Source organism: Gastrolobium bilobum, unplaced genomic scaffold, assembly GCF_033153095.1.
Source record: "Gastrolobium bilobum isolate Gb01-03AN ecotype WA unplaced genomic scaffold, APGP_CSIRO_Gbil_v1 utg16642, whole genome shotgun sequence".
NCBI lineage: Eukaryota > Viridiplantae > Streptophyta > Magnoliopsida > Fabales > Fabaceae > Gastrolobium > Gastrolobium bilobum.
This window is the reverse complement of record NW_026897670.1, coordinates 18355-41971: the sequence shown is the minus strand read 5'-3', so window position 1 is coordinate 41971 and position 23617 is coordinate 18355. Positions and strand designations below refer to the sequence as shown.

The window sequence follows — 23617 nt, the reverse complement described above, 5'->3', positions numbered from 1 at the left end:
GTTTAAGTTTTGACTTAATTACAATGTAACTAACGGATGCATTATTTTTTTCAGATTGAACATAGCTTCAAAAGAGAAGTCACATTTCTCAAAAATTCAGTAATTCGCTATCTGATCCATGATCAATGCAAGTTTTTCTGGAAAAAAGGGTCTATTTTATTATTTTACCATAATGTACTAGTTGATTTTGGATGCTAACCGCAAATTACAGACCAAGTCAAAAGGTTGGGATTATGTATAATTCAATCGCTGCTGAACAATATTGACTTCATAGTAAGTAAATATCGAAGATTTGGTTCGAAATCGGGAAACATGTGCATTATTTCCAAAAGTGAGATTTTACTTTAAAATATTTTAAAATGATATGGCAATTCAAATTGAACGACTTTGTCTAACATGTGCTGTGTATTGCAAGAGTTTATTAATCGGGAAACAAGCAGAAAAAAAAAAACGCAAATAACCCGACCCGGTCATTGAGCAGGCCGGGATATTGGGTCTGGTTAGTACATAACAAGATCTCATCTCCGCTCTTGCCTGTCGTGGTATGTTTTCTACTTTTCTATAACCTAATTAAAAATTTAAAATAATAGGGCTTGATTGAAGATCAATTACGGTATAACAAAAAAGCATAAAATCAATTTTAACAAGGGAAAAGTTCAACAATGTCCTGTGATTTATTTCAGAATTACCTATTGCCCTTTTTTTCTATCACATATGCCCTATGGTTTGCAAAAGGGCATGTTTTTTTATCACACATGCCCTGTGGTTTTTTATTTTTTACAAAGCACATGCGGCATATGTGATAAAAAAACCACAGAGGCATAGGTGATTCTGAAACAAACTAGATGGGCATCGGTCAACTTTTCCCTTTTAATAACATTACATTATGTATCAAGTTGCTTTGCTTTATTAGAGCATTCTAACTTTGAAGTCTTTGGATTCAACATTGTATTGTTTTGGCTAATTCAACTCTGGAATTGGATGCTTCCTGTTTCTGCGTTGCACTGTTAAAATATCAACAATACCTTAAGGAAATTAAAAATGGAAACAGAACAGCAAATATTCTCTTGAGTCTTGAGTATTCTGTATTGGATGGAGCATTATGTATATTCTTGTTCATGGTTGAGCCGTTGAATTTGCAGGAAGCAGTGGCTAACTGGCCATCACTACGGCCGTTGTGTTTGATTTTGAAAGTATTTTTGCAACAAAGAGAACTAAATGAGGTAGAGTTTTTCTTAAATATGTTATATCTTTCTTATCTTGTAATGATCTGGATTCCAGTCTGCCTATTGCCTAATTGAAGATTCTTATAATGAATGCAGGTATATTCTGGTGGGGTTGGTTCTTATTCCCTATTTGCCATGCTGATGGCCATGTTGCGGGTTAGTGATTCTTAAATATCCTTTCAAAGTTCACTGTTTGCTCACTGGCCTTCACTATAAGGCTTTCTATTCAACATATGATCCACCTCTATATCAACGATTGAAATAAAATTCACTTTTTTTTTCTTTTTTTTCCTAATGCATTGTAATCTTTGTCATTGCATAAAACTCAAAAGTACTTCTTTTTGCCAATGACGTGCTCTAAGTTTGTCACCATTATATGATTCAGAATCTTCTTCAGAGCCAAGCTTCTGTAGAGCATAACTTGGGGGTTCTTTTGGTGCGTATTTCCTGAACAGCAGTTTTGCATATTTATTTCTTTGGTGCTGGGCAGTTAGAGGGCTCTTATTCGATGATTGTCATATTATTTTTTTTTTTTTTATTTCTAATATTTTAAAACAGAGAAACAGGTGATATAATTCTGTACTGCATGCCTTTGTTTGGATAACTGTCTCCTTTCTGGGATGTAGAGTAAGAAATCTATCAAACTTTCCATTCTGATAGTGGTTATGTAAAGAACCAATTCAACCAAAAAGCTTAAGCTGTTGAGTGAGGTTAAATTAATGGTTTTATATATCTCAAAACGTTCACTCATATGAGAGTCCACTGAGCTTGAAGGGTGGACAATACACAGGCCCACCTACCTGTGCGAACAAAGAAATTCCGCTTGAAAGAAAGTGGAGGCGGTGAGGATCGAACCCGAGACACAAGGCTCTGATACCATGTAAAGAACCAATTCAATCAAAAACTTAAGCTGCTGAGTGAGGCTACATTAATGATTTTATATATATCAACACGTTCTTTACGGGAAACTAGCTGCATTTTTTTTATTTCTACGTACCTCAGATGTTGGTGTGTCTTGTAATGGGGCAAGCACCTTTTTCTTAAAGAGTAGTAAAGGGTAATAAAGGAATGTGCATATATTTGTGAAGAAATGTTATTTTTGATCATGCTGTACAATTGATTTTAGAAGTTATTATTTTTTCCTGTTGTTATCTCTCAGGTTTTCAACCAAAGGACAGCCGTTTATTATTGGTATTTAGGATCCACAGGTTTTCCTTCAAGAACTTCCTTCTTCTCATAACATGAATTTTTTTCTTTTTTGCCAATCATATAAAGCGAGGCAAATGGACTTTTCTTAAGATGGACTTTTTATAATTTACCTTCTAGCTTTTATTTGCAATTCTCGGTTTTAAGATCATTTGAAATTCTGTACTAGGAGCTTTTTTTAGTGGGTGTGATTGGGGATAATATGGGTTGAAATGTCTCTGGTCCTCTGTTCAGTTTGTTTTACTGGAGTCTCGATATCTGATACAGAGATTGGATGGCTTTGTTGTATTCTTGAGCTTCTTTGGATCTTGTTTTATTCCTATCTCTTTTAAGGTTGCATTCTTTTCTGCCCTCTGCTTGGTCCCTCTACTTTTCAAAAGACATGATTGTTTTGAGTCACTATTTCCATTTCCAAAGCTATGATCCATACTTTTTTTGGAGAAATTGCAGTGCTGATATTTTGTGAAGAAATAGACTAAAATTTGAAATCAAAGATATTTGCCTACCAAAATTCTAAGAAACATAATTGGTAGGGGATAACTGGAGATTACCCAAGCAGGAGTTTAATATTGTCTTATAAGTCTCTGTCTTGTCCATTTTCTGGTGTAAATACCTCTCAATTCACTTTTCCAATGTACAACAAATATTGTGAAGTGGATTGGCGCATATTATTTTTGCATCAAGACACAAGTTATTATCGTAGGTATGGATAATTGACTAAAATTTTTCTTCTGGCTGAATTAGGCTCCAGAGAATGACATTGGGAAGAACTCCTTCAATTATTTCCAGGTTTGTTTATTGAGATATGATGTTGTTACTATCAATTAGTGTTATTATCAATGTCACTACTAGTTTGTTTAACCGTTAGATTGATTATGTTGATCCAAAAGTTATATTTATTTCCACCTTTGTATGGTTATGATTCTCCATATTTGTGAAAGCATTAAATATGAAAAATCATAACCATACAAATGTGGAAATAAATAAATTATTAAATATAAGGAGAAGAAAGAAGGTTTTTAGAAAGTTAAATCAGAACCGTTTGATCAACGTAATCAATCTAATGGTGAAATAAACCGGTAGTAACATTGGTAGTAACTAGGGGTGAAACTGGGCCGGGCTGGCCCACAGGGGCCTACAGTCCGGCCCATTAGTGGCCTGGCCTGACTCGGCCTTTTTACTTGGCAGGTTGGGTTTGGGCTGATGTAAAAGTTTGATTATATAATTGGGCCGAAATGTTAATTATAAAGCCTGGCCCATGAGCCTCCAAGGCTGGCCCAATTATTCACCTTCATTATTTTTTAGCACAGCCTACGCCCTACGAGAGTCCCATTATACTTCCGTCAGTTCCGTGTTTCCTTGAGTGAATAGTGAAGACTTAAAGAGAACTGAAGAGGGACTCTTCTCCAATTGTTAGTGTAGCTCTCTCCCTCGTCTTGAATCTTCCTATCTTCGAAGGTCCTTCTCTTTCTTTTACTCCATTTTCCTTTTCATTTTCCCTACTTTTTCCTTTTCACCATAATCACACGTAGCAGCAACACTAACTAGATTATAGGGTTTAGGGTTTTGGTTTGCTCTTCTTATAATTGCAAGTGATTTGAGAAATTAAGATGAAATTGATGATTTTCTGGTCTATTTATTTGTTTCTTTGTCTTTCTTCTTTTGCAGAATCGTGATGCCCAGTCCTTGCTTTTTCTGACATTAGCAATATTGTATATATTTTTTCTATTTTAAGAGAGAAAGGGGTTTGGGTTGGGGGACTTGAACTGATTTAAAACTAGAAGGATGCTTTTGTACCTTTTCTGTGTATTTTAAGAGGGAAAAGGGTTTGGGTGGGTGATTCCAAAAACTGTAAACTGATTATTTTCATAGCCTTGTCTAATAAATATATAAAAATAAGCAAGAATAAATTTTTTTAGGATTTAACGGGAAATAGTTTATATATCAAATTGCTTAACTGCATTTACATATTTACTTTTTATAACTTGCATCTTTCACTAATCGCTTTTGTATGTGGAAAAACACACTGCAGCTTGTCCGCCCTAATTGAAAACAAGATTTTCAATGTTCATGGTGGTCTTTCTCCTGCCATTTCAACATTGGATCAGGTTAGAAATTCTACCCCAGTTTATTTGTCTTAAAGTCTTAGATTGTACATTAGCAATATTGTATATATTCTTCTTTTTTCATATCCAGATACGAATTATTGATCGGAAGCAAGAAGTACCTCATGATGGTGCTATGTGTGACCTCCTCTTGTCAGATCCTGAAGATATTGTAGATGGATGGGGGCTGAGTCCCCGTGGTGCTGGTTGGTAATGGAAGGATATAAATGGATGTTCAATAACCAGATAGTTACTGTCTGGTCAGCTCCAAATTATTGCTACAGGTGCATAATCGATTAAAATGACTGTTCTTATTTGTGTTCTGATGCTTTTAGTAAGACATTTTCGTCTTTGTTACAGATGTGGTAATGTAGCTGCAATTCTGGAGTTGGATGGGAATCTTAATAAGCAGTTTTGTGTGTTTGATGCTGCTCCACAGGTTGGTAGGCAAAATCACTTCATATTGATTATCATTTTATCAACAGGGGTACCTGCTAACATTGACTACTATTTTTAAAGAACTTTTCTTTAAATTATTTTTATATATTGCAGTTTAAAGTTTCATTACAACCTTCTTTTAAATTCAATAAAAGCAAAAATTCTCATGCCTTAAACGAGATTTTCTCTTCACACTAGAATTTGAGTATTTTGTGGAGTTGGTTCATGTTCTGTTTGGAAGTTAAAAATTAACAAGCCAACAGGCCGGGCCGGACTATTTGTTTTTTTATAAATGGGCCAAGACATGCTAACAGTTAGACTCATACTATGCTATCGGGCCGGGCCAAATTAAAATTTTTTGGCATAGGCTTGGGCTTTACGGGGCAAAGCTCGGCCCAGCCCAGCCTACTTTCCCCCTAGTAGTAACACTAAGTGGTAGTAACAATATCCTATCTCTTATTTATTATCTTTCTTATTTAATGACAACTATGATAATATTTCTAGAAAATGTTCTCTTAAGACTTAAGAGTGTTTTTCCGATAACCATTTCTTTGAGCTTCCTATTTTTCTATCCATGACTTTCATTTTGTTTTCCGGAGTTGATTAAGTTGTGTCTTGCATGTTTGTCTTTTGCGGTATTTTGAACAATATTACAAGCGCGGACAGTTTGTCATTTTCTGAAAATCATATTTGGGCATGTCATATTTAAGAAAGCTGCAATTTTGTGAAAGGAATGATTATAATCGTTGTGCAGGATACATTATTTGTTCATGTTCAGCATATATTCTGCCTTCCAACTAAGTAAACCACATTTGCCTTTGCAGTTGCAGAAAATTAACTTAGATGATTCATCACACAGTTATTTATAAATTTGAAACGACTGCTTAAAAATTTCTTGCCTGGGTTTGCTTCTAATTTTTGTTGATCCAGCTTATTATTGTCCCTTTTCATATTAGTTAGAACTTGAATGGATAAATTATTATCCTTCTCTTTTCCCCTCCTTTTACCCTTTTTTTAATGATAATGTTTCCACGTGCATCTTGTTATTTTTTATGTTCATGAGCATGGGAATGTGTGGCTAAAATGCAAATCTATTTTATTTTTTTAATAGATTAGGTGATGCACCCAAGCTGACTCGTTTGGATTGAACTTTTTCATAAATTATTTCTTTATTTAGGGATTTTTAATAATTACTAGTTATTTCCCTTTTGTTATTTTAGATTATGTTTGAGTGTGCGTTGATTGTGCGTTATCTCCTTTGATTGCGCATAATTATAGTTATTTCCTTTTTTGTTATTTTATTTTGCCTATTTAAGGCGTGGAGAACCCTATTGTTATTTAGTTATTTTTTGGTTAATAAAAATTAAGAAAAGAGAAATAGTATTTTCTCACAATCCTTGTTTCGTTCTTCTTTCTGTTTAGCCAAATTGGTTACTGCTTCGGCATTATTTGGTAATCAGAGCTCTGGTTGTCACTTAAATGGCTAAACAGAACAATGGCGGTCGAGGTCGAGGTCGTGGACGACGGGGTCGAGGCGACGGCGGTGGTAGAGGACGTGGTAACACCCTTGATGGCGATGACGAACAACCATACATCGACGCTCGAGACACCACAATGGCTGCAATGGCTGCTGCAATGGCAGAACAAGGTACACGAATTCAGGAGCTCGAACAACACGGTTAGCCCATACCCAGTTGGACGAGTTAAATGAAGGAAGGGAATCTGAAAGATCATCTCATGAGGAGGAAATGAACGAAAACCCATTCTGGGACTGGAACCAGGAGCGACGAGGACGAAGTCAACCTGGAAATCAATCCTTTTTTGCCAATATTGGGGTGAAGATTGAGATCCCGGAATTCGAGGGCACCACTCATCCAGATGAGTTCATTGACTCATTACACACCGCCGAAAGAGTCTTTGATATCAGAGACTTGACAGAAGACCAGAAGGTCAAACTGGTCGCTATCAAATTGAGGAAGCATGTCTCAATTTGGTGGGAACATATTAAGAAGCAGAGAAACAAAGAAGGGAAGTCAAAGATCAAGAGTTGGGATAAGATGAAGAAACTGTTGCAACAAAAATTCTTACTAATTCACTACCGGCAGGAGGCATTTGTTGAATACCATAATCTCGAGCAGAGAGAGGCCTATCAGTTGAACAATATACAACAGAGTTTGATCGTCTGCGGATGCACTGTGATATCGCAGAGGAGGATGAGCAATTGATCGCTCGTTACCTAAGAGGACTGCGGACTGAGATCTCAGATGTTGTATACCTGCAACAATATTGGTCATACGAGGACGTGTATCGACTAGCTTTGAAGGTAGAGGAGCAGTGTAAAAGAAAAAGAAGTACTTCAAAATTCCAACCCAGATTTTCTGACAAAGGAAAGTTATCAAGTTCGACAACCAACACTAGCATGGGGAAGGATCCTTCTAACCCGAAACTAGTAAGCAAAAGGGTGACGACCAATAGTGGAGCTAGCAAGACAGGAACTACGGCAAAGAGGTGCTTCAAATGCCAAGGTTTAGGACACTTCGCTGCTGATTGTCCAAACCGGTAGTATGTTACTCTTGTCGATACGCCAGCTGATGATATAGGCCCCACCTATGATGAGTATGAAGAAGATCAGGTGGATGGATGGTCTGAAGAAGGTGAAATTATCTATGGTGATGTTGGAGAATCCTTGGTTGTTCGGAGGGTTCTGAGTGTTGACGTAGCTGATGATGAGTTGTGGCTCCGACACAATATATTTCACACAAAGTGCACCAGCGGTGGCAAAGTGTGTAGTATGATCATTGATGGGGGAAGCTGCGAGGATGTTGTCTCTAATACCATGGTCGAGAAGTTAAGACTGAAAACTGAGGAACACCCAAAACCCTACAAGCTTTCTTGGCTGAAGAAAGGAAGTGAGGTGAAGGTTAACAAGAAGTGCCTCGTGTAGTTTTCTATTGGCAAGAAATATACTGATGAGGCGTGGTGCGATGTCATTCCGATGGATGCATGTCATATCTTATTAGGGAGGCCGTGGCAATTTGATAGGATGACGCGACATGATGGCTTCAAAAACACTTATACTTTCAAGAAGGACGGGTTGACAATTACTTTGGGGCCTTCTGATTTGAGGAATGAGGCAAAGAATACAATGCTATCCAGAACAGATTTCCAAGAAGAAGTTGCTAATGCCGTTGAGGTATTTTCTTGTGTGGTGATGGAAGAGAATTGTAGTATTTCTGACATTCCTTTGCAGGTCAAGCCATTGTTAGAAGACTGCTGATGTGGTTCCTGTGGAATTCCATCGGGATTGCCACCTATGAGAGACATCCAACATTGCATTGATTTTGTGCCAGGAGCTGTTATTCCCAACAAAGCAGCATATAGGATGAGCCCTAAGGAGCATGAGGAGTTACACAAACAGGTACAGGAGCTACTGAAGAAGGGTGTAGTAAGGGAGAGCATGAGTCCCTGTGCAGTACCTGCCTTGTTGGTCCCTAAGAAAGACGAAACCTGGAGGATGTGCGTCGATAGTAGGGTTGTCAATCGGATCACTATCAAGTATCATTTTCCCATACCTCGCTTTGACGACTTAATTGATCAACTTCATGGGGCAATGGTCTTCTCAAAGATAGACTTGCGAAGCGGTTATCATCAAATCAGAATGCGACCTGGTGATGAGTGGAAGACCGCCTTCAAGACAAGGGATGGGTTATATGAGTGGATGGTTATGCCATTTGGTTTATCTAACGTGCCAAGCACATTCATGCGGTTGATGAATCAGGTTTTTCGACCTTTCATTGGTTCTTTTGTTGTAGTTTGTTTTGATGATATCTTGATATATAGCTCCTCTGTTGAGCATCACTTACTACATCTGAGGAAAGTGTTTGAGGCTTTAAGGGAACATAAGTTGTATGCCAATCTGAAGAAATGTCATTTCTTCACCAATTCTGTGACATTTTTGGGGTATATTATTTATGTTGATGGTATAAGGATGGATCCAGCAAAGATTGATGCTATTACCAGATGGGAGACGCCTAAGAGCATACATGACATCCGAAGCTTTAATGGTCTAGCCTCTTTCTATAGGAGGTTCATTCAAAATTTCAGCACTATTATAGCACCTGTTACAGATTGTCTGAAAGGAATCAAGTTTGAGTGGACTAAGGAGGCAGAAACGACATTCCAATTACTAAAGCGGAAGGTAACTGAAGCCCCTGTTCTGGTGCTACCTGATTTTTCTGATGTTTTTGAAGTGCATTGTGATGCTTCTGGTGTTGGCATAGGGGGTGTACTTAGTCAAAAGAATAAACCGGTAGCATTCTTCAGTGAGAAGTTAAATGAAGCCAGAAGGAAATATTCTACTTATGACAAGGAATTTTATGCAATAGTTCGAAGCTTGGAGCATTGGAGACACTATCTAATCTCTAAAGAGTTTATCTTGTTTTCTGATCATGAAGCCTTGAAATATATCAATGGTCAGCACAAACTGAATACCAGGAACGCTAAATGGGTGGAGTTCCTTCAAGCTTTCAACTTTGTTATTCAACATAAGGCATGAGCGCTGAACAAGGTTGCAGATGCACTTAGCAGGAAGCACTCATTATTATCCACTATGCAGGTGAAGGTTGTTGGTTTCGATTCCTTCAAGGAGCTGTATGTTGATGATACTGATTTTAGGGATATTTGGGAAACATGCAAGGAAGGGCCTTATCTGCAATTTTTGATAGTTGATGGGTTTCTTTTTAAGGACAACAGACTTTGTATTCCTCATTGTTCACTACGGGAAGCGATCATCCTCGAGGGACATTCAGGAGGGTTAGCAGGGCACTTTGGTGTTGACAAGACAACAACTTTAATCTGCGAACACTTCTATTGGTCTCGAATAGAACGTGATATTGCTAGACTTGTGGAGAGGTGCAGAGTTTGTCACATTGTTAAAACCAAGGGCACTAATGCTAGCTTATACTTACCCCTACCTGTTTCGACTGCACCATGGGAAGATATTAACCTTGACTTTGTGTTAGGCCTTCCAAGAACCCAGCGTAATAAGGATTCTATCATGGTAGTAGTGGATAGGTTCTCAAAGATGGCTCATTTCATTCCATGTAACAAGACTTTTGATGCTTCACAGGTAGCTCGTTTGTTTTTGCAGGAAGTTGTGAAACTCCATGGTGTACCTAAGACCATCACTTCTGATCGTGATGTGAAGTTTGTAAGCCATTTCTGGCGCACTCTTTGGAGGCTGATGGGGACAAAGCTACAATTCAGTTCATCTCACCACCCCCAAACTGATGGTCAGACCGAAGTTGTGAACAGAAGCTTGGGCAATTTGCTGCGGAGCTTGATTAGAGAGAATCCCAAACAGTGGGACTTGGTGTTATCGCAAGCAGAATTTGCTTACAATAGATCACAGAGTCGCACTACAGGCAAGAGCCCCTTTGAAGTTGTTTATGGGCTTAATCCAACTACCCCTGTGGACTTAGCACCATTACCAGTACATAACTATTTCAGTGAAGATGTTGAGGATCACGCCAATCGTATTAAGGAGTTACATTTGCGGGTCCATGATCATATTCAAAAGCAGAACATGAAATACAAGCAACAAGCTGACAAGCATATGAAGCGAGTTGTTTTCAAGGAAGGTGATTTGGTGTGGATCCACCTTAGGATGGAACGTTTTCCGGCTAACAGGTTTCGCAAATTTCAGCCTAGAGCTGATGGCCCCTTCAGAGTGCTCGAGAAGATCAACGACAATGCTTTCAAGATTGCACTGCCTGAGAAGTACAATGTTTCTAGAACTTTCAATGTTGCAGACTTTGTCCCCTTATCAAAATAAAGAGGAGGACCTGGTGTGCGAGAGTAACAATGAAGACCCGTTAGATTCGAGGACGAATCTTTTTTTGGCAGGGGAGGATGATGCACCCAAGCTGACTCGTTTGGATTGAGCTTTTCCATAAATTATTTCTTTATTTAGGGAATTTTAATAATTACTAGTTATTTCCCTTTTGTTATTTTAGATTATGTTTGAGTGTGTGTTGATTGTGCGTTATCTCCTTTGATTGCGCATAATTATAATTATTTCTTTTTTTGTTATTTTATTTTGCCTATTTAAGGCGTGGAGAACCCTATTGTTATTTAGTTGTTTTTTGGTTAATAAAAATTAAGAAAAGAGAAATAATATTTTCTCACAATCCTTGTTTCGTTCTTCTTTCTTTTTAGCCAAATTGGTTACTGCTTCGGCATTATTAGGTCAGCTTTTGCAATGGCCTTCACAACTTTGACAAATCCCAAGATCATCCTGAGCTTAGGACCAAACAGGAGCATTCTTGGCACTATAATTAGACCAGACCCTGTCTTGCTGGAGCATAAAGGAGGGTTGAACGGGGAGGTGACTTTTAATAGCTTGCTTCTTGGTGCTGGTGAGACATTACAACAACTGTATGGAGAGCAGGATATGTTATGCAACTGGCAGTTAGATTATGAAGAAGAACCACTACCACGGTGAATTGACACCGGTGCAGTGCCTAACTCACGCTCTTCAACAAAGAAGAGAAAATCTGCATCAAAGGTTGTCTTGAAGGGGTGCACCTTGCTAGAAAGGGAGGCTACATGAACGTTTGGATTGAGGGTGACTCTTTAGTGGCAGTGAATTTGATCAACAAAGGCTGCCGAAATCACCATCCTTTTGCTCCAATTGTTAGCAGAATTTAGAAGAAGACTGGAATACCCTAGTGACAATATGTTTAGCTGATTGGCTAGCTTCATGCTCACCAATTTGATGATTGGGATGTCCACATTTTTGTTGAATCTCCTGTAGGTTGTAGAAACCTGTTATGCAGTGGGGAGCCACGTATAGTGTGAGTGTGATCTCGGCTCGGGCTAAATTTTAACAAATTGTACTTATTATATATAATTAATTATAATTTAGTCTGGATTAACATTATAATTTGGCATTATAAAAAAGGCCGACCCAGTTCAAGACCCACTCCGTGAGTGTCTGGGGAAGGGAAATTTGAGTCAAGCCTCACCCCTTCGAGTCGAACCCCTGACCTGGAACACCACGGTAAGAAAGCTTACCGCTGAGCCAGGCCGGCCCTTCATAATTTGGCACTATGTAAAACTTAAAATATTTTTGATAAAAGATTTGGGCAAGTTGTATTAGGTTATTTGTCTAATTTCAACTTGTATAGCAAAAATATTTTTAGTAAAATTAAGAAATATTTAATAAAATTATAACTTTTTTTAATACTTCTTGCTCAGGTGTTCTGTATTTAATATAATTTAAATGTATTATGATATGAACTAGCTAAAATTAAAAAAAAAATATATATATATATATATATATAATATTTTGGCGTGGACTCAAATTAGAGTCCGGCTCCGCCACTGTTGTTATGTAGAGACTCTATGGGCATCAGTTGCCCAAGATCCTGCAGGCTGTAGTTGTTTTTTATTCTGTTCCCTTATTTTCAAAAATAAAATAAAAATTGATGTTATAGTTGTCCAATTTTGTTAAAGAATTTACTGTAAACCAAAAACCAACATAAAAAAAGTTGATAGAATGAGCGGGAACAAGGATATGTTAATCTATTGCAATATGAATGCAGTAAATTTTAGCTGGTTTCGATAATTCCTGTTTTCTCTCTACTCCCGTACACCCTAATGGTCGAGCATCCGTTATGTTTTGACTTAATTATAATGTAACGAATGCATTAGTTTTTGTCAGATTGGCCAAAGCTTCAAAAGAGAAGTTACTTTTAAAAAAAAAAATCAATGTAATTCGCTATCTGATCCATGATTAATGCAAGTTTCTCGGGAAAAAAGGGGGTCGATTTTATTATTTTACCATAATGTACTAGTTGATTTGGGATGCTAACCACAAATTACAAGCCAAGTCAAAAGGTTGGAATTAACTATAATTCAATCGCTGCTGTACAATATTGAACATATGGTTCGTAATCTGGAAGTCGTTTTCATACGATTAAACACGTGCATTGTTTTTTAAAAAGTAAGATTTTACTTTTAAATATTTAAAAAATGGTATGGCAATTCAAATTGAACGACTTTATCTTAACATGTGCAGTTTAATGCAAGAGTTTATTAATCGGGAAACAAGCAGAAAAAAAGGCAAACAATAGTCAGAAATGCTGGACCCCGGGACAAAAACAGTGTTCTGAATTAATAATACCGGGTGAAAAATGAAAAAGCAGAGGAGGGAGGCAAGTTACAAGAAAAAAATAAAAATAAAAAAAATGATCAAAGTTTGAAAAAGATCTCAGTTAACAACCACTTGTGTTTCTCATGGTTGGTGTTTTGTTTCTACTATCTACATAGAGCATGACAAAAACAATGTTCATTTTTAGGCTTCTCGAAACGATGAAACCAAACCAAATATGACCAATCTTTATAATCATAGTGTTCCTTACCCATCAACTAAATTTTCGGCTTGCTGATAATTATATATATGATTCAATTTGAACACTGAAGTTGTTCACATGCAACTAATTAATCATTAAACACTTTCGCTCTGTCCCTCAAGTCCTCAACCTTCATAAAAACATCATAATGTATATATCGGTTACCAAAAGAAAGCTATTAATTATTAGCCTATTACCATTTGTGAATGCAATACTTTACAAGTAACATGGCCAGGTAACGGTGAGTGAGTTCACATGATTTTAACGCTAGAGGACAGTACTTTTTCTCTTGACAACCAAGGACACAACCTGAGTTGTCGTTAGCAACAAGAGTACATTAATTAAAATCAACATAAATACATAAAAAAAAAAATTAATTTTCTCATTTTTACATGAAAAAAATTTGTCATGTTACACTTATAATATATGAGTGGGATCCACCAAAAGGTAAAAAGACAAAAAAATCAAGATGGGACCTATATTTTGAGTGTAACGTGAGAATTTTCTAATGTAAAATGAGAAAATTATTTCCCAAAAAAAAAATCACTTCGCCTTAAATTGGACTAGCTAGTGTGAATTCGAACCTATGATTTTTCCAGTGAAAAGAAACAATTTTACAAGAAGAATTAAAGAGGTGGTGGTGGTGGTTGAGTGACCAAGTGAACCTCGGTTTTGAAGAGAAGAACAGAAAACGAGTCAATGGAGAAGTAGATGAACCCGCCACTCGTGTGACTCACAAAGGACCCAAAATTTGTCCCTATCACGCAGTGCCACGCTGGTCCGTATGCTCTGTCAAACTCCTGAAAATTTTGATTTCTAATTATTAACTCAGAAAGAATCATAAAAAGATGAGAACAGAAGAATGAAACAAAATTAAACATGAGAAGATGAAGAGGAACCTTTTTGAGGGCTCTGGCTAAGTGAGTGTTTGTGAGTTTTTTTGAGGAAGAAGAAGGATCAACGTTGATTAATGATCTGGTGTAGCGCAGAGCATGTTCTTGCATGTGGACAGGCATGTCGGAAGATCTCAACCTCACGTTGAAGCTGATTGCAAGTGAAGCCAATCTCATCACTGATTCTGATGGTTTGGGATTCACACTGTGCATGACCTTCTTCTCTTTTTAGAACCAATATGGCTTAAGAAGAAGATGTTAGAGAAAGAAAAGTGCTTTTTTGCGTTTGTGACAGAGAACAAGAACAAGTTACATGGGGTTTGTGTTGTGTTTGTTTGATACGGTATGGGGTTTGGTTTGAACTTTGACCAGTTGACTCTGTTGGACATGACAATGAGGATGAAATGCATTCAGAAGAATATGAAATATAACATTAATGCGATTTTTTTTTGGTAACTGATGCAAGTGACGCGTTGGTGAGAGAGTGTTTCCCACCGACACACTGAGATTTTGGAGTGAGAAGAGTTTTTGAGAAGTGGGTTTTGAATGCGTTTGGAATATCTGACACAAGCAAGGAAATGGTTGAACCAAAGAGAGGATTAGGTGACTAGTGTTGCGTTGTGTTGTGTTGTGTTGCCTGCAACTATTGTGTGTCCCTCCCAAATAGTAAAACAAATTCTCTTCTTGAAACTGTATGATTCTTTTTAACTTATTCAAATATGAGAATTTTCCTTCAAACAAAATTTTTAATTTACCCAGTTGTTTTAGGAAGCTTGCATGGAAATAGGAAATATGAATATCACAAGATACTAACTTATTGATGAAATAAATTATGCTAATTAATATGCATTTTTTTTTCTTAATTGGCAATTGCACGTTCTAATTCATTTCAATTACTATAACCCCATTATCCTTCGTGTGCATTAATTATTAGTGTTAATTTTCAATATCACCCTCTGATATGATCTTTTGTGTTTGGGTAATCTCTTTTCAAATTCGTATTAGGTTGGTGTTAATAAAAATTGATCCAAAAAATTCATACCGTGTGTCAATATGCAAATCTGTAATTGATCAGCATTAATCTTCTTATATATTATTTATGTGGTATCGTATCATATTTTGTTATATCAACTTACATAATAAAGTGACACACTATAAATTTACTAATTATTCATGTCATGTTGTATCAACCCATAAAATAAAAAAGTTGTGTTCATGCCAATATTTTAACCTGATTTAAAATTTATATTCGTGTCAAATTTATTTCGTGCCGTGTCAGAATAGCAAGTAAAATCGAATTGCGACTCTTGAATCATTAGTTATTATAAAATTACACTTTCATATAAGGGTTCATTTTTTCTGCCGTTAATGCAGATAAGTTATCTGCAGTAAGTCTAATACGACGTCGTTTTGGGACAAAATCATGGTATTTTTGTAATTTTAATTTATTTCAGGATTATTATAGTCTTTATAATTATAATTATTTAATTTTTCAATCACAAAACGACGTCGTTTTGATAATAAAGACAGATAATTTATCTGCAGTAACTGTAGAAATATTTTTTCCTAAAAGTTATTAGTTATTAGATAGAGAGTTACATACATAACATTAAAAAGCTTGCAAGTAAAGTCCAATATGAATATAAACCAAAGTTTTGAGTTCAGATAGGGAATTACTAGGGCGTTCGCGATCTGGATTGGATCGGTTTTGGAAACAAAAATCTTCCAATTCAATTCCATCAATTTGATCATGTAATCATTCATTCGGTTTGAATTTTTTTTCAAATCTGATCCGATCCAATCTAATTTTTTTCGATTTGGATTAGATCGGTTTTCGGTTTTTTCAAAATCCTAAAATTAGTTTCATAATTATTGTGCAAATAACATCTTTTGTGTATATATTGGTTTTGTAAAAAAAAAAATTAAAATACAAAAGCATTAGTAAATCATAATATAGTTTTTTTTTACAACGAGACATGAAGCTCTACACATATGAAATTTTGTTGAAGAGAGGTGACTAGATTTTTTCTTGAGTTTAGTTGATGGGTTAATGGGTCTTGGGTTTAGAAATTTTTGGATTATGATTGAGGAAAGACCCAAGTAAGTAGAGGAGAATTAATATATTGGATCGGTTTGGATTGGATCGATTTTCATCAACCTATCCGAAAATCAATCCAATCCAATTAAAATTTGCAGTTTTTTTTTTGTTTTCACTTTTCGGTTTATTCGGTTATCGATTTTTCGGTTCGGTTATCGCGGTTTGAATCGGTTTGGATTGGTTTATGAACACCTCTAGAAAATACCAGGATTTTGTTCTTGTTGCAATTCTATAGCAGTGTTGGTGTATAACCACCTCATCCACACATTCTCCACACCTATGATGCACCGACATCGACACCGGACATGAGACACGACACGACACGCCGACACGTTAATTCTAAAAAATGTCATATTTTGACATGTTGGGACACGTTTTGATATTAAATAAAATTTTTAATATATGTAATATAATTTATATTTAATACATATAAGAGTCCATAATAAGTTATATAACCAATTAAATATTTAAATTTCGTAACATAAATATAAACAAAAATAAATTTTTGTACTTCGTTAATTTTTCATGCCAAATATCATAACAGAAAAAAAATTTAATTTTTTTTAAATTAATTTTTTTTATATTTAGTTAATAAAATAAAATTAAGATTAAAATAAAATGTGTCGGAGCGTTGAGCGCGTGTCGAAAAAAATTGACTGTGTGTCGAAAGAACGTGTCGGAGAGTTGATCGCGTGTCGGAGCTTGTCGGAGCGTGTCCGTGTCGGATACGTGTCTGACACGCAAATTTTGTAAAAAGGCGTGTCTGTGCTTCTGAGCTCCACACTATAATAATATTTTAAAAATTAAAATAAAATAAAATATTTTTTCAATGAAAAAAGAAAAAAGAAAAGAAAAAATTTCTCTCTCACTTCTTCGTTCGTTTCCTCACAACACTTGACACTTTCACTTCCATTTTCTTTTTTTGTTCTCTTTCGTTCTGGAGCTGTGATCCTCTGCATCAATGGCCACCGTGCAACTCGAAACCCTAGCCCTTTCTCGCTCCTCCGCGCCCCTTCCGGTTACCTTCTCTCCTCCGATCGCCGCCTCCTCCCTCTCCGATCGCCGGAGCTCCGCCACGTTTCCGCGATACACAGGCCTGAAGCTCCGACCCGTCGCTGCGACTCGTTTTTCGAGATACTCCGGCTCGAGAATCGCTCCTCGCTGTGGACGCGTCGTGTGTGAGGCGCAAAACACCGCCGTTGAAGGTTAGGTTTCAATTTCGTTGCTAAAGGAACGAGAAAGTTGTTAGTGTTTTGTTTTGAAACTTGTGAGTCATTGAAAATAATTGGATGGGAAAAATAAATAAATACCCAACTGGCTCGTGTGACCGTATCTGAATGCAAAATTTGAACTTTTTTGGTTTTTTAGGTTGATTGATTGTTTAGGTTCTGTGTGGATTTTATTTTATGATCCTTTAGTTGTGTTTTTGTTAATGTATCAGAATGATCCTTACTATTTAATCCTTTGATAATTTTGTTGAGTGAAGCTAAGAAAACAGCTGTTTAATTTTGATGTCTTTCTCTCTCTCTTTTTTCCTTTTTTTTCCCCCAATATGAAACTTAAAATGTTCTAGGTGAGTTTGGTTGTTTTTTCTTTTTTCCGTCCGTTTGGAACTGTGCATAATTTGGTATATTTCTCCAATAGATATTTGTTTTGTGGGGAAAAGAAATGCACAGCTAAAATAGTTTGAAGAATTTCTCGTATTTTTACTATATATCTGCTTACCTTGGTTTATACAAGTCCTTATTGATAATCTTATTATGCTTGTAGTCATCACTTAAAATCACTCTGGCGGTCTATTACTCTATTTAATTTTCTTCTGGCATCTCTCTCTTTGTTCAGTTTGTTTTAGTGGAGTCTTGGTTTCTGGTAAAGAGATTGGACAGCTTTGTTGTATTCTTGAGCTTGGGGTCTTTTTTTTTTTTTTTTTTTTCTGTCTCTATGTTGGAGGATATTTGATAATCTTCCCTCAGTCACACACTCTTTTATGGTTGCATTTTTCCCTGCCCTTTGTTGATCCCTCTACTTTTCAAAAGCAATGATTGTTTTGAGTCTCTATTTCCATTTCCAAAGCCATGATCCATACTCTGTCAGAGAAATTGCTATGCTGAATATTTTGTGAAGAAATAGATTAAAATTGGAAATCAATGCTATTTGCTTACCAAAGTTCTAAAAAACATAACTGGTACTGTAGAACTGGAGATTACCCAAGCAGGAGTTGAATATTGTCTTGTAAGTCTCTGTCTTGTCCATTTTCTGCTGTAAATACCTCAAAATTACTTTTCCAATATACAACTGTAGCAGCTGCTACCACAAATAAGAATTGGAGAAGAGAAGAGAAAGAGAACAGAGGAGAAGAGGAAGAACTAGGGAGAGAGAATTGTCCAATTTTTGTGATATCCATTTCATTACTCTTACTCCTTTATATAACACTAAATTCTATTACAACAGAATTGACAACATTACCAACAAGGAATTAAAATAAGGACACTTCTATAAGGATACTACTATAAGGACACTACTATAGGGACACTGCTATAAGGACTAGCTATTGAAATATACTCATTACCGTTACATTCCATCCCCCTTCAAACCAACCTCGTCCTCGAGGTTGAGTTATAACAATACCAGGGTCAAAGATAAAAATACATGACATCCCAAATGTAGTTGCCTGCCATAGATAAACACTATTACCAACTACAATTCGCAGCCTACGAACCTCATCTCCAACCATTATAGATTTAATTTGGACATAGTAAAGTGTATCAATAGAGTTCGTTTTTCCATTAACAAAAGAGGTAAACTTCAAATTGGGATGGCTGAGAAGCTCTTTGTCTTTACCAAATATGAATTTGCTGCAAACACTTGAATCATTATTCCTATCCCCAAGACAATAGGAAAAGAATGACCATAAAGAGAGTGAAGCTGAGAAGCAATTGACAATGACCTCTCCAAGCATAACCATCCAGCAACAATGAAAGTGCCCTTAAAGACCTTTTTCATTGGTACAAGACTATAAGGGCTTTCAACTTTTTTTTCAGAAATATCCCATCTTGGCTCAACCATGTGACAGTAAACAGCACCATATTTGTTCAGAGATTCAGCCATGTAGTTACCCAATGCTTCAGGATTGGAGTCAACACATTCACTGTAGTCTGAAAAAGGTGCTAACCTTATTCCCACTCTTTCTGCACCTATTTCTTGAACAACAGCTTCAACAACTTCTTCTGCAAAGTCGCAACGGTTCTCAAGGGATCCACCGTATTTGTCTATTCTGTCATTAACTTCATTTTTCATAAATTGGTCAATTAGAAAACCATGCGCCCCATGGATCTCAACACCATCAAATCCAGTTTCCATGGCATTCCTTGCAGCAATTCTGAACTCATTGACAATATGAGGAATTTCTTCTGTCCTTAAGTGCCTTGGTGCAATGCCATTACTTTGTGATGTGAGTGGCTTGTTTGTTGATGATATAAGAGCTTGTCCATTTGGATGAAAATCTGAATCGGAAACCCTTCCAACATGAATAATCTGACAGAAGAATATACCACCTTTGGCATGAACAACATCGACAATTGGTTTCCATGCTTCGACTTGCTCTCTTGACCATATTCCAGGTGCGTTTCAAATGGTTTGATAATTGGCTGAAATAGCAGCAGCTTCACATATCAGAAGGCCTCCCTTGGTTGTTCTTTGAGAGTAATATAAGGCAGCATGGGGCTGAGGAACACTGTTGTAAGATCTTGCTCTATACAGTGGTGCTAAAACAATTCTGTTAATGCAAATGCTGGTTTGCTTGTCAATATCAGTAAATCTTCGAATTTGTGAGCGGAACTCCTCCTTGGCTTCCTTGTATGCTTCTTTCATATGCAGCAAGAGCTAAGGCAGAGGCGTCTCTTTGAGCAGTAGCTCTGTATTTTTCCAATTGGAGTGTAGCAGCTTGAGGTCAGACGTATCATCATGGTCAGCCATTTCAGCAAACATCTTGTGGGCATAACAAGATAATCTCTGTGTAGCCAAATTAGGGTCACAAACCGTTGGACAAGTTGAATCTGGTGGCTTAGACAAGGGTGGCTTAGCACTCAGGGTGTAGGGAACCACAACACCAAAGATCTTAGAGCGTGGAGCAACAACACCGTACACAGGGAGTTCAAATGCAGGAACCTGGAATGGATGAGGGTGGTTTGGGACATTTGAGATCTGAAAATCAGGATCTGCAATAGACGAGGGTGTTCCCTTAGCAACACATGATCCATCAAACGACCTGGAGGCTGAGGATGCTCCACCAATCGGAGCTAGTGCAAAGCTTGTGGGCATGCTCGTCGATTCTGGAAGGGACGTCGTCCACTGGTTTGTAGTCGTAGGAGTTTCGCGTTTCACTAATCGGTGACGTCTCACCAGATATCCATGAAATATCCTTTGAATCCTCAATGCAGCTATATCTTTCAGATCGGCTCGAATTGCATCGAAATCAACTCGCATCGCAGCTCGAACCCGTGCGAACTCAGCTCGCATGTCGACCGTAGCCTTTGCAAAGTTAGCACGCGATTTTGTAAGGGATTGGTCAATTGCATGAAATGCTACAGTGATAGCATCCCAGCATGCTGTAATGGTAGGTGAGATTGAAGGGTGAGATTGGGGATCAATGGTTTGTTGTGGAAGAGGATGAATGTTACTTCTAGCTATGGAGGAAGAGTAGCTCTCAATGAAAGCACCATTGTAGCAGCTGCTACCACAAATAAGAATTGGAGAAGAGAAGAGAAAGAGAACAGAGGAGAAGAGGAGAAGAGGAAGAACTAGGGAGAGAGAATTGTCCAATTTTTGTGATATCCATTTCATTACTCTTACTCCTTTATATAACACTAAATTCTATTACAACAGAATTGACAACATTACCAACAAGGAATTAAAATAAGGATTCTTCTATAAGGATACTATTATAAGGACACTACTATAGGGACACTGCTATAAGGACTAGCTATTGAAATATACTCATTACCGTTACAACAACATATAATACGAAGCAGATTGGCGCGTATTATTTTTTGCATTGAGACACAAGTTATTATCATTGGTATGGATAATTGACTAAATTTTTCTTATGGCTGAATTAGGCACCAGAGAATGACACTGGGAAGAACTCCTTCAATTATTTCCAGGTTTGTTTTTTTATCTTACATATCATAATGATGTTTTTGATATTGTGTCTAGAAAATGTTCTCTTAAGACTTGAGAGTGTTTTTGGGGCAACCATTGCTTTGAGCTTCCTATTTTTCTATCCACGACTTTCATTTTGATTTCTGGAGTTGATTAAGTTCTGGCCGGGTTTACTACTATTTTTTGTTGATCCAGCTTACTGTCCCTTTTCCTAGTAGTTAGAAGGGATAAATCACTATCCGTTTCTTTTTCCTTCCTCTTACCCTTTTTTTAATGATAACGTTTCCATGTGCATCTTGTTTTTTTTTGTGTTCATCAGCATGCAAATGTGTGGATAAAATGCAATTCTATTTAGTTTTTTAACAGATTAGGTCAGCTTTTGCAATGGCCTTCGCAACTTTGACAAATCCCAAGATCATCCTGAGCTTAGGACCGAACAGGAGCATTCTTGGCACTATAATTAGACCAGACCCTGTGTTGCTGGAGCGTAAAGGGGGGTTGAACGGGGAGGTGACTTTTAATAGCTTGCTTCCTGGTGCTGGTGAGACATTACAACAACAGTATGGAGAGCAGGATATGTTATGCAACTGGCAGTTAGATTATGAAGAAGAACCACTACCACGGGGAATTGACACCGGTGCAGAGCCTAGCACACGCTCTTCAACAAAGAAGAGAAAATCTGCTTCAACGGAGAATTCTAGCAAGAAGCTTAAGGAAAATGGGGATTTTCGGATGGTTAGGCATGAAGACAATGACTCTAGGAAAGAGAACGGTATAAAGAAGAAAAATAGGAGAAAACCACATGACATAGCGGTCCTATAACTATTCAATAGGCCAGGGTCTAGGTGCTGAGTTTTCTTACGGATAAAATGCTGGGGGATTGTAATTTAATCACTGGTTCAAAAGTGCAGGAACAAATGCAGCACAATCGGAGAGAACAATTTGGAGACGAATGTTTTCACATGACACAAGGTGTGAGCTTTCTGCCTGCCCACCGAGGCGTGCCTTCAGCGTATCAGAAATTCGCAATCACATCCATGATTTGTTAAATTTCTTTACACATTAATGTTATAGTTTTGGAAGGTGTTGTCGTCATGTGACTTAGGTCACATATTCAATTCATTTAATCACTTTCTTGCATTAGTGCAATGTAATACATAGCAGAACCCAATGCATAGCGGAAGGTTCATAGCTACTGTATCAAATTGATGTTATAGTTGTCATATGTCCAATTTTGTCGGAGAATTTACTGGAAGCCAAAAACCAACGTGAGAAAAGAAAAGGTTGATAGGATGAAAGAAAACGAGGGTATGGTATTTTATCCAACATGAATGAAGTTATTTTTATCTGGTTTTGATAGTTTCCTGTTTTCTCTATTACCTTACACTCTAATGATCGAACATCCGTTAAGTTTTGACTTAATTATAATGTAACTACGGATGCATTATTTTTTTCAGATTGAACATAGCTTCAAAACAGAAGTTACATTTTTCAAAAAATCAGTGTAATTGGCTATCTGATCCATGATCAATGCTAGTTTTTCTGAAAAAAAAGGGGTCTATTTTACTATTTTACCATAATGTACTAGTTGATTTTGGATGCTAACCGCAAACTACAAGTCGAGTCAGAAGGAAGGTTGGAATTATGTAGAATTCAATCGGTGCTGAACAATATTGACTTATAGTAAATAAATATTGAAGATTTGGTTCGTAATCTGGAAGTCGTTTTCATAGTCATATGAAACGTGCATTATTTTCAAAGAGTGAGATTTTACTTTAAAATATTTAAAAATGATATGGCAATTCAAATTGAACGAATTTGTATAACATGTGCTGTGTAATGCAAGAGTCTATTAATCGGGAAACAAGCAGAAAAAAAAACACAAATAATAGTCAGAAGCAAGACCCGACCCGGTCATTGAGCTGGCCGGGTATTGGGTCTGGTTACCTGTTGAATCACATACTATGGTTAGTATATAAAAATTTATATTTTATACATAAAAATACGGGTTTGATGTTTGTTATTTTAAATGATATATATTATGTCATTTTAAGAGAGAGATAGACTTAACTTTCAA

The 23617-nt window shown here is 36.8% G+C and overlaps 3 pseudogenes; 2 read left to right on the top strand and 1 right to left on the bottom strand.

Annotated features, from left to right (window-relative positions):
* Positions 1-1118: 1118 nt before the first annotated feature.
* Positions 1119-22862, top strand: LOC133309162 (uncharacterized; annotated as a pseudogene).
* Positions 3272-6658, top strand: LOC133309160 (serine/threonine-protein phosphatase PP-X isozyme 2-like; annotated as a pseudogene).
* On the bottom strand, positions 19186-20250 carry LOC133309159 (putative 12-oxophytodienoate reductase-like protein 2A; annotated as a pseudogene).
* Positions 22863-23617: the final 755 nt, after the last annotated feature.